This window comes from Hetaerina americana, unplaced genomic scaffold (genome assembly GCF_022747635.1).
Source record: "Hetaerina americana unplaced genomic scaffold, ioHetAmer1.1.p SCAF_7, whole genome shotgun sequence".
Classification (NCBI taxonomy): domain Eukaryota; kingdom Metazoa; phylum Arthropoda; class Insecta; order Odonata; family Calopterygidae; genus Hetaerina; species Hetaerina americana.
In genome coordinates this window covers 80,286,367-80,303,261 of record NW_027287316.1, presented here as the reverse complement: position 1 = coordinate 80,303,261, position 16,895 = coordinate 80,286,367, and positions in this window count along the sequence as shown.

Here is a 16,895-nt window from a genome sequence, read left to right as displayed (position 1 = left end):
TTTGCAGATGAAGGGTGAAATCGTTGCGCTGTACAGCAAAGTTAAATCGTTATCGGGAAGTAAGAACGGGAGATCGATGGTAACAGTTAGTGATAAGTCGAGTAAGATAATAGTTGACGCAGGAAAGATCCAAGAGAGATGGAAGAAATAGATAAAAGGACTGTATAGTAAAGAACTTAGACAAACAAAGTTAGGCATAGAAAAGGAACATTACGTAGAGGAAGATAGCTTAGCTCCAGGCATACTAGACCATGAGATAGAAAGGGCTTTAAGGGAGATGAAACTAAATAAGGCCGTGGGGGTGGATAACATTCCTGCGGAACTATTGAAATGTATAGGAAAAGGGAGGAAGCGGCTTGACCTCTACCCTATTCTTAAAAATCATAATGCCACCGCCAACCTTTTTCCCAAATGTCCCTCTGTTACTTTCAAACACCCCACCAACCTATTCGATCTCATCAAATCAACCAATCCATTCCTTTAATCCCAACCCCGTCCCCAAACCACCCCCTTGCCAGGCAATAAGCCTAGATGCAAAACATACCCTATTTATAAAACCAAAATCCCATTCCTCTCCCACCCGCTTTTAACTCCCACCAATTCCCTCCTCTAGTTGCGCATCTAGCAAATGTAGTTTACCTGCTGAAGTGCCAACTTTGCCCTGCCTATTATATTGGGCAGTGCACCACACCCCTCAATATCAGAATCACAAACCACCGAGCCTCATGCAAAAACTCTTCCTTAATTGATATGCTCCCTATCCCCAAACACGCCTCCGAACACAACACTCCCTTTGATAAATGCTATAGTGTATCCATCTTAGCATCCCTCCCACCCTCTGATCCTCCACTGAAACTCAAAACATTAGATCAATCCTTCATCTGGCTCTTGGAGTCCTGGAATTGGCCAGGGATAAATATTAGACATAAATTACCCTGCTTCAAACATATTTTCATCTCCCCTCCACCCCATCACCTTCTACATTTTCCCCACCCTTCTAACGCTGCCCCTCTAAACCCTTCCCTTCCGAATTCTCTCCCCGCCTTCTCCTGCCATCCATCGCTCCAGCCCTCGTATTCCCTTCAGTTCTATCCCTCTCTTTCTTGATAAAGGTGGCTACGACCACCGAAAGTTCGAAAAATAGTGAGTCTCTTTGTGTGTTTTTATGTTTTTGTCTGTGTCCACTAGTGCTAAGTGTTATACAGATATATATATATATATCTATATATATATATATATATATATATATATATATATATATATATGTATTTATTTATTCGAAAACGCTCTTCGGCGACGCACAATATATAAAAACAGATTTTTAAAGCATAGACACACAAAGAAAGAAGACTCACATATGTAGTGTTGACGTTTCGAAGGCACGCCCGTCGTCATCAGAGTGATGTTTTCGGGGATAAAGATATATATATATATATATATATATATATATATATATATATATATATAGTATGTATGTATATATATATATATATATATACATACATACTTTTTTGATATGTATTACCAAGCACATTAATGTGATTCTTTGGATACTTTTTAACTAGCCTTCTAAACTTTTATTTTTCTATCATTTTTACTTTATTGAATGCAGTTCGACATGATAAATACCAATTCTATCGACTGACAAGCAAGCAATTTTACCGTTGGAATTCGGTTAATCTGTTCGTTTACGTCAAATTTAAGGGTGTAGATTTTTGATTGTGCAAATTCAAGTAATCAATTTAAATTATCAAAAAAGGTGTATTAGATTCGTCGTGAAAAAGAGAAAATGAATGAAAACATCGTGAAAATGGAAAATAAGCAAAAGAGGACTGTACGAGAATTCTAACGTCTCGTAAGGATAACGTATTACCCAATATATGATGAAAGAGCATGTTCCTAAGTCATGGCGTAAAATGAATATTTTTGACTGTGTCTATCTTGACAAATGGCGTCATGAAGAATCTGTATACTGATGTCATAAGTTGTTTCAATATTTGTATTACATATTCCATGATTGGACTCTATCAGGTTAAGAATGACTCAAAGTAGAATAGAAGCCATGGAATTTAGCGTGAGTATGTAGTTAAAATTATAGACTATTCAAAGACATGGTGTTATCAAATTACTTAGAAGCTGGAAGGGATATTTGAAGAAAAATGGTGAGGAAATAATTTTTTGCATTCACGAAACGCTTAGTGTTGAGAATATTTAGGAAATTAAAGATTTGAAACAATGGTATGTTTACTGGAGCTGCAGCTCTCGTCACTGGTGATGGAAATGCTGCCGAGCGGCCGGGGAACTCCACAATCGCTTCCCCCCCGCCATCTCTGGGTGTCTCTCTCTCACTACTCCCCTCCTTCTGGCCCCCGCGAGATATTGGTTCGTTCAATGTAGAAATTTGCATTCATTGACGACGTCTTGCATTGCACCAACTCATTGCAAACCACTCGTAAAGCATACACATTATACCTAATAAAGATATCGCCGCATTAAATTTTCACGAATCTGGGACCTTATCCAACACTTCCACCCTTTCATGATTTGCATATTCTAGTTCCTAGATCCGACACCGCGTGACTCAGGTATTTGAAAATAAAACGCAACATAGATTGAAAATTTATCATTTACCATAATGACTGATACCTATTACCCCTTGCCATACGCCCTTGCCGGCAAAAATTTTAAAAGCGGGAATAATCGTGCAAATTTCTAAGAAATTTGCACGATTTCAGGTATCACTTCGTCACTCTAGACGACGACTGACACCCGTCTGGTATCGAGGTCCAAGCGATGTGCTCTCCGCATCAAAGAAGGCGAATGCCATTTCTTCAGTTTTGGAGGCTATCGCGACATTTTTTTTGGATTCGTAAAGGATGCTCTTCATGGAATATTTGGAAAAGGACTCAAACTATGGAAAGTTGCATGATATTCATCGTTATTAGATCGTTGGAAATTCGTTTCAAACACTCCGTTTAAATATGAAACGGAAGAAAAACGTCCGTGATTGGCCCACGAAAATTAATTCCCTCTTCCGCCCTAAAAGTGCACCGGTCGCAGGAGCGCTCTACAGTAGTGGTCGCATGATTGCGAATTGCAGATGTCTGTTTGGTAAAATCGCATTATTTGAAGGGGACCACTTGACTGGGGCAGCTTCGTTTGAAATGAATTGGCCTAAAAGAAAACTGTGTTGAAAAATAGTAATGGTTGATTACGAAATCCTAATTAATTTCAACTTTACACTGACTTTTTGAACCACTGTGGTAGAGCATCTATTACTGAATGAGTGGTAGCTTTCAAAAATACGATCCCGATATGAACAAACATACACACATTTTCAAAGTGATTTCAGAGTGTTGCAATGATTTTGCGCATCCCGCCATGCTCAGGGGACGGTGATGCACGTGAACGGGCCGGGGGAACCTCAACCCCCTCAGCCATTTGCGTACCCTTCGAATTCACCCAGCCAGCGACCGGCCGGACGCACTGTCCGCGGCCCGCCGCTTGCCCAACCCCGACCCCCGCTCCACCCCCATCTCGATCCCATTCGCCTTAATCCCTCCCCCCGCCAATCTGAGGGGGCCGTCCGTCCCTTTCGCAGGGTCCGTCCTCCTCCTTATCCCTTCCCCATCACCCTCCCCCCCCACCCACCCACTCACATCCCGTTAGGCTCTCTCAAGGACAAGGGGGACGGAGACCCCTTCATCTACTCGGGGTCTTTGATGGACCACCCACCCCCGCAACACCGCCCTTTACCCTCCCCCCTTCAGAGAGAGGCCCCCGGGGGCGGCATGGGACAGCAACCTTAGGCCTTCTCTCCCTCCTCTCTCTCTCTCTCTCTCTGGGAGATGATTTGCATGCGTGGCGCGTTTTCGATGTATCGTGGTGCTCGATCGATGCGCCTGCTCACTTGAGATCCATCCCCCTCAAACGGCAACTTCGATGTTCTCCATCGAAGGCCCTGAATGCTTGCCGACACTTACGGGCACAGGTGACTCAATGGATGACGAACATGCGTTCAGTTTTTCCCTTGCGAGGGAATTGCGTGATTGATATGCGTAAAATTTTCTTGTAAATCCAAACGCATTAGCCATATATTATTTTTTGTCGTCCACAAGTATAAAATAATAGCTTGTAGTACGTATTTATCGTGAAATTTACGCGTGTCACTCTTCCAGAAACGCCTTTTCATTGTTTTGCCATCACCGCACGTATATTTATTTGTACATCACTTTGTATATTTATTTAACTCGTTATAAAATTCACTATATGTAATATTTAATTGGGACGCTATGCAAATTTTTCTTTATATAAATTATCTCAATCATAGAATACTTCTCTCTACCAACTTAATAAATGAATATGCAGCAGTAGTGTAGAATTCTTTCATACTTCGTTTCGTAAACGAAATATAGTATTTCTCTGTAGTCGAAATCTGTGTGTTACTGCAACAGGACTGTATTTTTAGTTACAATGCGTGCTCCTAATTTTAAAAGAAGGAGTTAACGGAAGTTTGTTATTTTGTACACATGAGGTGAACACAAAATACAGGCAAGAAGTCTAGTTTGGCACATTACGAAGGTAGGATGAAAACTAATGCACACATGCTTATAGGCCACAGACAAAATGACCTTCAGAAGCACTCCTGGTAGCATGTGGAAGTAACATTCCCCCTTAACATGCAATTTGCAGGTTTTAGGTCGTTTTATTCGTCCAGTGTATTTTGAGAAGCGGGAGTATATAGACGTGTTCTAGTGCTATGCCAACGCTAGTTAAACAGCGTGCTGTTATCGAATTTATTAGCTGCTGAAAAAGTGACTCTACTGAGATTCATCGTCGTTTATATTGACGGTGCTGTTGATAGGTTTACGGTAAATCGATAGGTAGCAAAATTTCGTGATTGCGATCCTCAAAAAAACATAATTGTTGATAAAACACTCCGCGGACGTCCTATCCCTGCCACAGACGATAAACATCGCAAACTCATCGATGATTTGATCCAAATTCACCGGCGAATCACTCAAAAGAGAATCGCAAACCATCTTGATATCTCCAAGGACGAAGTTCGTCGTGTTAAATGCAGCCTGGCGCCAATAATCTTGCAGCATGACAACGCTCGTCCAAACACCTCGCGCGCAACTGGAGAGGCTCTGCGAAACCTGAAATTCGAACCGATTCCACACCCTCCTTATTCCCCCGATCTTGCGCCTTGCGATTTTTATTGTTTTCCTCAACTCAAGGGACACCTCAAGGGTAATTACTACACCTCGGACGATTAGGAGAAGGCAGCTGTCAAGTCTTGGATTCGAGAAAAGTCGGAAGAGTTTTTCAGTGACGGAATGAAAAAATTTGTTACACGTTGGGAGAAATGTGTCAGCCTTAACGGTGACTATGTTGCAAAATATATATATGATTTTGAAACTTAGGAATTGAACTTAAATTTACTTTATTGCACGACAAATGACACCACACACGCGGAGTATCAGGAGACTCTTTTTTTATATCCTCAAGATGTGAATCGACAAAATGGTCCCTGAAACCATTGGTATTTCTTAACTGGTCACATTGCCCGACACCTTGAGAGGAATTGAACTTAAATTTACTTTATGATCGATCTTGCTATTTGTGTTTGTTTGCGTTTAATTGTCAAACAACAAATTGCGACATTGTGCGGTGACGTCATCCGTAGGATTCCGGATGACATGAGGTTCTCTGTCGCTGCTGAAAACGTATTATTTTCAAACAAGAAATATTTCCGAGATGTTACGACAAGGTTTATCTCTTTTCAACTTAATTAGTGCCTTTACTTCTAAATAGGAGTACAAATAGTGCAATTCCCGGATTCAAGGATTTTACGAAATAATATTTTTTATTGCACGACAAATGACACCACACACGCGGAGTATCAGGAGACTCTTTTTTTATATCCTCAAGATGTGAATCGACAAAATGGTCCCTGAAACCATTGGTATTTCTTAACTGGCCACATTGCCCGACACCTTGAGAAGGTTTGCGTTTTGTCGTTATTTCTCCTTACTCATACCCAATGTAATCAAAATTTAGGGAATATAAATTAGACTTTGGTTGAATACTTCAGTTACAATGTGTCCTAAGTATATTTATATATATATATATACATATAAAATATTATTATTTATATATTATGTATATATATATTAATTTTTATAGTAGCAATAGGTTTTATTGGCGGATAGAGTATCACGGCACACCGGAATCTTTTTTTATATCATATCGTGCAAGTCCACGGCAAGGGTGCATGGCAGGGGGTAAAAGGTATCAGCCATCATGGCAAATAGTAAATTTTCAATCTGTGTAAGGTTTTATTATCAAATACCCGAGTCATGCGGTGTCAATCCTAAGAACTAGAATATGTAAACCATGAAATGGTGGAAGTATTGGATGGTATTAAGTTCCCAGATTCGTGAAAATGTAATTCGGCGGTCTTCATTAGGTTTAATGTGTATTCTTTAAGAGCGGTTTATTCCTACACGAAAGCCAAGAAAAACTTTGTACTCTTCTCCATAAAGGAGCACATAATTTTACCATACAGGTGAGCCATGGCGTCATTGGTACCTAAGAGAAGTTATCTTTCAACCAAGGGAACATAGATAGCCTAAGCTAAACGTCATAATAGGAGGGAATAAACTAGAGCAAGTGGAACAGTTGACCTATATCAGACGTATTTTGGGCAAAAAAGACTGAAGTATAGAGAAAATAGGGAGTGTGAGATAGTTCATCTATCTCACACTCCCTTCTATGAAATTGATGGAGAGCAACAAATAAACGAGGAAGTTCAAGGCATAGTTTGTCGAAAATGGAAGTTGATGAAATCACAGAGTAACGAATCAACATCAAGTTTTTGGTGAAGTGCGGTAAATGTTATAAAGAAATTACTGAAATACTTAATAACTAAAGTATTGCTCGTCCGTGCTAAATCTGTCGTAGTCGTAGGCAAACTAAATATGTTTCGACTCGCAAACGACTGCCTCTGACGCATTGATTGAGTCAAACCAATGACACTTTTACCGCTCGAATAGTACGCACTAAGCCAAAATTTTTGCCAAACAAAATATATTTGCTCATTACGTGGGCCAATTAAAATGTTTGATGTTGTCTTTGTTGAGGAGACATCTTTTTCGACATTAATTGGTCATGTGCGGCTGCTGAGGTCATAGTTCCCCGGGCACCGTATTCGTCATTGGAAAGCACAGCGCTGGATCCTCAAGTCGGGTCGCGAACCCGTGGGCCTTGGCGTGCACCCTTCTCTCGCCAATACCCCGGACCCTCCTCTGCCAGCAGTCCGAGAGGTCATTCCCTCCCCCCACCCGCCGCCATCCCTGCCTTCCTCCGGGCAGTGAGCGAGGGGTCGCCGCCTACCCTTCCAAGGGAGAATCGGCGGCGGGGTTTGGGGGTGGGGATGTGTTCCCAAATGGGTTCAAAGCGGCCCGCACAACAAACGCGGGGAGACCCGTCAGTCGGACCTGCTCCACCTTCTCAAAAGGGTTGTCCCCGCCACCCCTACCCACGAATGCTCACCCCGACCCCTACCAATGCCAAAATGATTCGATTAGGTACACCTTTCGGTCACACAGAGACGAGATCGTTGATTCGATTTTGGACATGAGCCCATTTGCACAAAGTGCAAGTGACGGCGAATGATTTCCCTCGACAAGTGGATTCGGAGGAAGGGGGTCGGTCCTCCTTTGCGTCCCCACGAAGTGGAGGCAGAGGGCGTACTCGGGGACGCTGGGCCCTCTCTGGGATCCGTCGCCCTCGACCTCCACATTCGCATGCCTCGGGCCGATATTCCACTTTCGATCCTCCATTCGCATCCCTGCGACATTCCTCCCCCGGTGGACTACTTTGGGTGGAGTGGTTTTGCATGAGGCGCTAATGTAGGCCATTGCGTGTTGCCGGCCATCGAGTAAATGCTGCGTGGCCTCATGCTAGTAATTGCGTAGAATATTTTATCACACTCCCTTAAATGACAGTTAATATTTGGTGATAGTTGTTCGTTAATTGGCCCTCGAGACAGTTTTGTGTGTGTGATAATCTCGATTTGGGTAGAGATAAATGGAGGGAGAGACTTTATTATTGTTCGTTTGTTTGGTTGCTCAAAGACACCGTTTTTCTCTGACATTTTTTTTCTCGATACAGAATGCTATCAATATTTCTCCCGTGGAATTTAATTTTCTTAAACCAAACTGTCAAATACTGCTTCCCTATCAGTTGCCTTTCTCTTTGACCACAGTGTACCTGGTTCTCATCTCGACTAGTTTATTCTGTCCTTTGGCTTCACCTCTTCCAGTTATTCATACATGCACTTCTACGTACAGGGTTCGTCCGGAAAATAAGTGTACTGAGCTCAGGAAAAAAAATTATTACACTTGTACATATCTTAAGCTAATATTCCTCAAAATAGGACCCTTGTGAGTCGATACACTTGTTCCAGCGGCGTTCCCATTCCTGGAACGCTCCCGCGAAGGCATCATCGGGAAGCTCTCGAAGACTCGTCGTCGACCTCTTCTCGGCCCTCCACGAACATCTTGTGCCACCGAAAGATCATGTTTCTGGACATGGCTGACTCCCCGTAAGCCTGGTTAATCATACCGACAGTTTTGGTAGACGATTTCCCAAGCTTTACCGCAAATTTGATGGAATAACGCTGCTCCAAAAACTTCGGCATCGCGTTCCGTGACGTGGGTCGAGCGTGGAGGTTCGCGTTAACAGAGCTCCTCACTACACCACAGCTCAGAGCCGACTGCCTTTTTCAGCGTCGCTTGCCAACATACCCCCCTCCAATTGCAGCCCGTCAGAGCGGTGCTGGGCGCGCCTGGAGCGGCGCGCCCAGCCCAGGAGTCAGTGCACTTATTTTCCGGACGAACCCTGTACATCCTTTTCTGAATGACTGGGACTTGTCGTAAAGATCTGCACCATCACTTTGCCCACAGGCTCTGCCTCTAACTTTGTCATCATGATCCTTTCATTGCATTTCCAGAACGATTTGACTCTTTTTGCGAATTCCCTCTTGAGTATTAGGCCCACTCGTGCAATCATCTCCCTCCTGACTGTATCCCCCAGTATTCCAGCCCACTTAATCTCGTTCAATCCCATGAGGTCCATCTCCTGTGTGTCCGTCTCTATCTTAGAACTTTCCAACTTTTCTCCAATTCCTAATGACCTGGAATGCCATGCCCATATCCTTGACTGATACATTCGATGTTTTCAGGCTTAAATTATTGAAAATACAGTATCACTTAGGTAAAAAATAACAAAGTATCTTTCCCCCAAATTTTTCATTAGGTGCGACTAGTTTCAACGTGCTTAGACCTGAAGATGACGCGTAATTGCGTGATCGGCGTCATCTTCAGTTCTATGGACGTCGATGCGTTGAAACTAGTCGTACCTAATAAAGAATTTGTTGGAAAGATACATTGTTTTTTCAATTTTAGTGTCCTTGACTGATGTTTTTAGCTCAGTAGTCCCCACCCGGATATCCGATTGGGAAAAAAATTACCTCTAGAATATTTTCCCGGGATGAATTTCATTTTGATTCAAGGAAGACTCAAATTTGTTCACAAGAAATCGGTAGAATAGTCAAGGCTCATGCTGTGCCTTTTACGTCCATCACTGGTGCAGGGTTTATTTTGTTGCATGATTCTCTTTGCCTTATTTTGGAAAAATTGGTAGTGCAAGGGGGTAGGGATTGTTGCGGTGGCTATCGTACTGACTTCCCACCCAGAGGACCCGGGTTCAAATCCCGGCGGTGTTGAATATTTTTCGGTGGCATCTCGATCCCTACTTGAGGTGCGGATGTGGAGAAGAATGGAGAATGTAAAATGGACGGGAAGGAAAACAAAGGTTGACGTGATGGCTGGGGAAGTGAGATGGCCGTTGGGAGAAATTCAAAGAAAGCAGAAGATACTAAGAGAGGCGATGGGATACTAAAAGGCGGTAATACGGGGTAGAATGCTGGGAAAGCGAAATAGAGGGTGGAAAAGAATGTGGCCGGAGTGAAGTGGGGCAGATTTTATGCCGAGCTATAAGAATGAGTTATTTTAGCATGCAATGCGGGGTCTGAGGACATTTGGTGTGTTGCTAATTAGGCATTATGTGCAAATTAGTGTGTAGTTCCGTGTTCTATCAAATACCTACTGCCGACCGACACATCGCATCACATATAAACATGAATAAAGAAATCAAATGCTTTGCCACCTATCGAAGAGTGGGTGAATAATTCTATTTGAGTAATATTATGCCGTAAAAAATACATCCAGTGTGGAGTAAAGATAGAAAAATCTAATATTGGGGTCTCGGGGTGATTAAGACGTCCGCCGTTACTCCTTCTCAACCCTCCCGAGAATTTCCTCGCCTCTCTCGGAGGTGCACCCCATGCGGGGGCCGTGAAACGTCGACTAGGGAAAAATAATATCAGTGCGATGCACTTCTCTAACACTCCGACATCCTCCCTCCGTGACATAATGGATTACTATTCCAGCCACCCCCTCTATCGATTATTTCTTCCCTATAGGGAAAGGTTTTGAAAGAATACGAGGTCTGTCCAATAAATACGCGAACTGAGGCCATAAAAACTTCATTTTGCAAAATTTAGTCTACTTCAAATTTGCCCTCTTCAAAGTACTCTCCATTCGTTGCTATGCACTTATTCCATCTTCTTTTGCACTGTTCAAAGCACCCTTGGAAGTCCTCGGCAGATAAGCTTTTTAGTTTTCTCGTCGTTTCTTAATTTATTGTGTCCACGTCTTCCAAGTGATGTCCCCTCATCACATTTTTGCATTTTGAGAATAGAAAAAAGTCGCAGGGGGCGAGATCTGGCGAATTAGGAGGATGATCAAGGATGGTGATCGAATTTTTTTACCAGTAACTGGCGAACAATCAATGCTGAATGAGCAGGTGAATTGCCATGGCGAAGGATCCATCCATCATGTTTGGTAAAAATAGCGAGCACTGTTGACTTTCCTAAATTCAGTTCATCAGCTCGTATTATTCGGACAATTTGTCGACGATCGCTAAGGACAAGGGACCGCACACGATCAATGTTGTCGTCAACACAGGTGGTTGAAGGTCGTCCCGGCCTTTCATCAATCGGGGCATTTTATCGGTCATCTTTAAAAATGCTTTAATCCGCTTGAAAACGGATGTTTCCTTCAGAGCACTATTACCGTCAACAGCTGTCAACATTCCAGTAATTTCTTGAAGACTTTTCCCGAAATTCACAAAAAAAATTGATGTTGATTCGTGCTCCGGGAATTCTTCAATTTCCATTTTCGACAAACAGTAAAAACAAGGGGAACAGAAACTAACATAACTGGCACCATACGCACAGCTCGACGATCCGCCAAGCACAGGCGGCTCGTTAGGTCTCAGACAACTAGCGCCGCTAGTGGGCGGGGCTATAGTCCGCATCATGGCCGCCAGATTGCATCAGTTCGCGCATTTATTGCACAGAACACGTCGGTTGCATGAGAAGATAGGCGGCTTCTTTGGGTAAGTGCTTCCGCTATCTGCACTTTCTCCGACGGCTCCGAAATTATTCAGCGAATTGCTTTTCTTTAATTGTATCTCTGTGTGGGGACCGTACGATTACAGGCCAATGTATCTGGGTTCGAATCCATCTGATGCCTATTGACGCTTCATTCTAAAATTAGATAGACAGACGCTCCATTCTAAAATTTAAACTGTACCATTGTTTGGTCATCAGTTCTCATCGGCAAATCGCAAACGGCGTAGGGAAAGTAATAATCTTACTCGTATCCGGTCCGCGACGCGGTTTGTGAAATTCACACATAAATAGGGTGGGCCGGCTCCTTGTTCCCTTTGTTTAGTTTGGGCGCCTTGGTTTCCCAAGATGATCTAGAAAGAAGAGATCGTAAAATAAGAGTATGATGGGATAAATTTTCCCCGGAAGATATATCCTTTAAATGTATGCGTGCCTCAATAGGCTGACGGTACAAGTACATTCATAGCAGCTGAGAGCTTATTATTCATTGTTACGTACAGTTTATTCATTGACAAGGTATGGTGGACGTAAAACGCATTGTATTGTTTCGATACAAATTTGCTAATAGTATCAATGAATGACGAATGCGCTAATAGAAAGGAATGAAGTCTTCATTGAAGTTGAGAAGAAAAATATCAGAGTTATTTTCCCTACTACTTAGGACTCGAAGCAATAGCCACGTGTGCTGACGGCGTAATTCACGAAAAATGATGGTTGCTTCATTAATTACGAACAATTTAATGCCTTGAAATATTGTTTTCGCAGTTGTGGGAAAATTAATCCGCTGGCTACACGGTGGAGGAAGGGCTGAGCGAAAGGGCGTCGGAGGGGCTTTCCTTGTACACGCCCCTCGCCGCAGTCAACGCTCCCCTTTTTGCTCATCTCTCGGGCGAAAGAAGTGAGAAATAATATATAGGACGCTTTCGGGAACGAAACGTGGCGTCCGCGTCTGCTTTCGTTTAAATTTGCTCGCGAAGAATGATGGGTAATGGTTTGAATACGCATGTGCGCAACTTTGTTCGTTTTATTGTTGCGGCGATAAAGTTTTCCTTTCCCTTCTCCCATCCCATCTCCCCCCCCCCCCATCTCCCGCACTTTCTCATTATGTGCGCTTGCCTTGAATTATGGGGATTTGCGACCGCATTATTAAGGATTAGGATTCGCCGCTCATCCCCCCCCCCGGCCCCCCTCTCCTCCCTCCCCACCATCCGTTTGATCTCTCGCCGAAGCGGTCCTCCCTCGCCGTGGCGGCGGTCGGCCTTTTGATGAACGGAGACTAAATGACGTCGCGGGGGGGGGGGGGGCAGAAGGGCGGTAAGGGGGGCGCTCTCCCCCCCCTCTCCCTCGGATGTTGAGGATGAGTGGGGGGAAGCGAGTCCTCCCCGGAAGGAAGAGCGGAACAATCCCTCAGGTGGCGGCTCCGTTGAGACAAAATAGTTCCACCTTTCGAATGTTATTTCTCGAGAAATATCTCGAAATCATGAGAGAGGAGGAGTTCCAAATACAGTCGCGTTCTCGTTAGGAGGAAGTGAATGATCTGTAATTTTATATAAAAAGTATTCTTCAGATTGAAATTGTTTGTCCTGTTAAATATGACGCCATTTCTGTTCAGTTTCCTGAACTTCTGACTGAGCGAGGGGCAAGTGAGCCGAGTTGAATAAAAGAATGCGCATTTTGTTTTCATCGATTTTTTTAAATGCTGAACATGGCCTGGAAGGTATTTCATGAGTGCGAGGAGTGGGGCGAGAAGGTCATTGGGGGGGGGGGGCAAGAGGAAGATGAGGGAGAAAGTAATTGGACGCCTTCGGAGGCACGACTGCTGCCTGAAGACCGCATGTGAAGGAGACACACTCGGAGAGGAGGAAAGCCAAGTAAGTATGAAGAACGAGAACGCAGGTGACAGGAAATCCCGGGACGAGTAGAGGGGTTGATGAGATTGGGAGAGGATTACAATTGGGAGGGCTGATATGAACAAACCAACCCTCTTCATTGATAATCCATTGGACAACTAAATAAGGAAACAACATGTGTCAAACAAGAGGAAGCCCACTCCATACGTCCGGTTGTTCCAAATCGTACCTCAAATGCATAAACTACTTTCGATGACGATGAAAGGTCAGATAATATTTACGGGTGGTGACCTAACACCCCCCGCCACACGCCCTTGTGGCGGCTTGCGGGGTATTATGTAGAATGTAGATGATAATTAGAGAATCGGGATTGGGGATTGTCTCCGGATTGTGTAATAGTTTTCGTGATACATTTTAAGCCTACATTTGGTCTACAGAATGCTACAGATGACAAAATATAATCTGCTACCATACTTCTCTGGACATGCGTAAGTAGTCGCGTTCGCTAGGGACGTTTTGGAGATGTCCATCCACCTCGGATGGAGTGGGCGGGGGGAGGGGTATTACATGGAGGGCGCAGAGATTGTTTCGCCCCCTTGAATATTCATGTGCAGTGGTGCTCGCCTTCCAAGGAGGCGGGGGTCGTGGACAGTTGGGTGCCCGAGGGCTTTGAGTGGAGGCGGACTCGGAAGACGTTTGGGGAGAGGCTTCGCTAATGGGCCTGAATGACAGGGGTCACGGGGGTGGGCCGTCCGTGGAAGCGAGCAACAATAAACTGTCACCTCAGCTGTTTCCGCCATTCCCATTTTTCTCTTGATCGAATGCCCAACGGGGAGCAGTGGATTACTCAATCGAGGCAAGAGAGGAAGGGGGAATGGAATTGATGCATCTAAGACGCTGGAGGTTTGGCTTGATGAGAAGAATGTTTACGCACCGAGGGGATATTGTAAAATCATTAAACGAGCGGATGTTTTTGTATATCCTGTCGAAATTCTTGCGAAAAATGATGGAAAAGTGGAAATGGAGATTTCAAAAAGTTTGTGAATGTCGGTAGAAAGACTCTTGGTGATGCGCTGAGTACGGGAATAACAAATGAATGTTTGTTTAAAGCAGAAAAAATGACGGCGAACTCTACCCACATTCTATCATTGTATGGAAGCGAAACACGGGCATGCGAGGGTGGGCATAAGCGTTGAATATATGCGATGATTGCGCGGTGTTAGAGGAATAAGTGCCCGTGGTCTGAAGTAACGGAGCCAGTGAGGGAATTGAACAGCCGTAAGTAATTCCTGGGTAATGAGGGATCGTGCATTGGATGCATCTGTTGTCAACGAGTGGGCGTAAGTTGTGCGCGGTGCTGGTTGAGGGCATGGTTGGAGTTTGAGTCGCCCAAGTGGTACATCTGACAGTGGGAGAGGTGGACGGTCAAGGTCATGGGTGAAAGTGATCGAATGGGGTCAATCTCATGGCGTGGAATATTGATAGCCTCAGAAACAGAAGAGAATGTATGAAACAGGCATCTTCGAATGTGATATAGGATTTTTCTAGGATAGAACAGTGGAAAAGAAAGCACCGAATGGTAGAAATATTCTTGGAATAAATTGAAACGACGCTTTTTTTAGGCTAGATTTGTGTAATCCGAAAAAGAGTAGCAAAAAAGGGGGGTGGTAGTATGAGTGGATGTAACTGCTCGATGAGTTTCCCACGGCGAGTGGCCCCTTCAGCCATCATTTGTCGTCTTCTCGTCCGCCCCCCCTTCTCTCACTCCACCACGACACCTTCCTCCCCCCCTCCTCCTTCCCCTCACGCCTCCACTCCCCCCACGCGCCCACCCTCCCTGTGCTGCGTCCCCTTGCAATCCCCCCTTCCCCCAGCTTCCGAGTTCCTCCCGAATCACACTTCCTTCCACCTCCCCCCCTCTGCTAGCCGGCCTTCTTCCTCTCCTGCCTCCCCCTTCCTCCATCCTTCTGGACGCCCGAGGGACTGCAATTTTTGCTCATTTTCTCTTCCCGACGACCGTACGTAAAACATTAAACTTCCTCGAATAATACTTTCATCACGACTCCACGCAGTCTCGTTAATTATCGTTTGCCTAATTTTTATGAACGTACGTATATGCTTGACAACGTGATTCTCGCTCAGTTTATTCTGCTGGTTTGTTCATATTAAGCACGAACAGTTCTCAAATGTTAATTAGTCCTACTTTTAATTTATCCCTTCCCACTATATTATTGGTTCGGAGTCTATTAAACTTGAAATTGAATAAAAACAGCATATTTTACCTATTGGATTTTAATACTAAAATATAAAAATTAAATGGCAAGATGAACACCCAGGAGATTGAACAATTAAATGAATTACTGTTGCTATTTAGGGCGGGCAATCTCTCGTGATAACAGACACTTTCCATAAGTGTAAAGAGGAATCGAAATCGCAGGACAGGTTTTCCATTGCCAGCATTATTATGCAGACAATTTGATAAATAAGGGAGGCAATTACTCTTGCATGGACTACCTTACTCTATGTCAGTTACTGCTGGCAGTAGGGAAAACCTAGAAGGGTCGGATGGAAGTGGTGAAAAGTGTAAATGGCGAAGGATGTTAAAGGTGAGTTGGAAGGAAAGGAAAGCGAGCCTTTAGGGTTTGAAAGAAGCTATTTGAGATGGAACATTTACGAAAAGCAATGGAGGGAAGGAAAATTTGATTCTTGGAAATGTTTTGAGACGAAGGTGAAAGAGTCGAGACATTGCGTTGGGAAAAGTGTTATTTATAAAAGGAAAATCAAGATGGACCGAGCAGTCGGACGACACCCTGGCAATAATGGTCAAAGGTCAAATAATATGAACGGAAGAGAATTACAGTCGAAATGAGCTCCCGATTGCAGCAAAAAGGCTTCGTCTCTAAAGAATTTAGGAATGGGTATAGTGTTTCATTACTAAACGTTTAAAGTACTCCATTTCGGACTGTGGAGAGGAATTGGGTTGATAGTGCTGGATGGAGTCACGAGGCCTTAGTTGGAGGGCCACGCGACGCAAGGGGATGATTATTATAGGCGTCAGTTGGCAGCAGGAAGAATTCCACCTTTGCATTTAGGGAAAGAAACAAAGAGGTGAAGAGGCTGGACGAAATGCTCATACATTTTAAACTTGACTAACCGGAATCGATTTTTTATCTCTCACATAATCGTAGTTGGCAACCCTTTTCACAAGGATTTCCGCACAATGCGTTCAAGTCCAGGAGGATCGTCCGAGTTTTGTCCACAAAGGGTGGTGAAAACATTATAAGGCACGTCTAATTATTAGTGCAGTCATTGTGTCGTAAAGTATTATCGCAAAAGAGTTGATTGTACATGATTTAAATAAATCTAGATATTTTATTACTATCAGTTGAAAGGTTAAAACGAAAGCAATTCACCAAAATATAATCGGGAATCGGGTCTGACGTCGAATCAATCGCAAATCTCAATATTAAATTCAGTTATTTTCATTTTTGCTTACCGGAGTC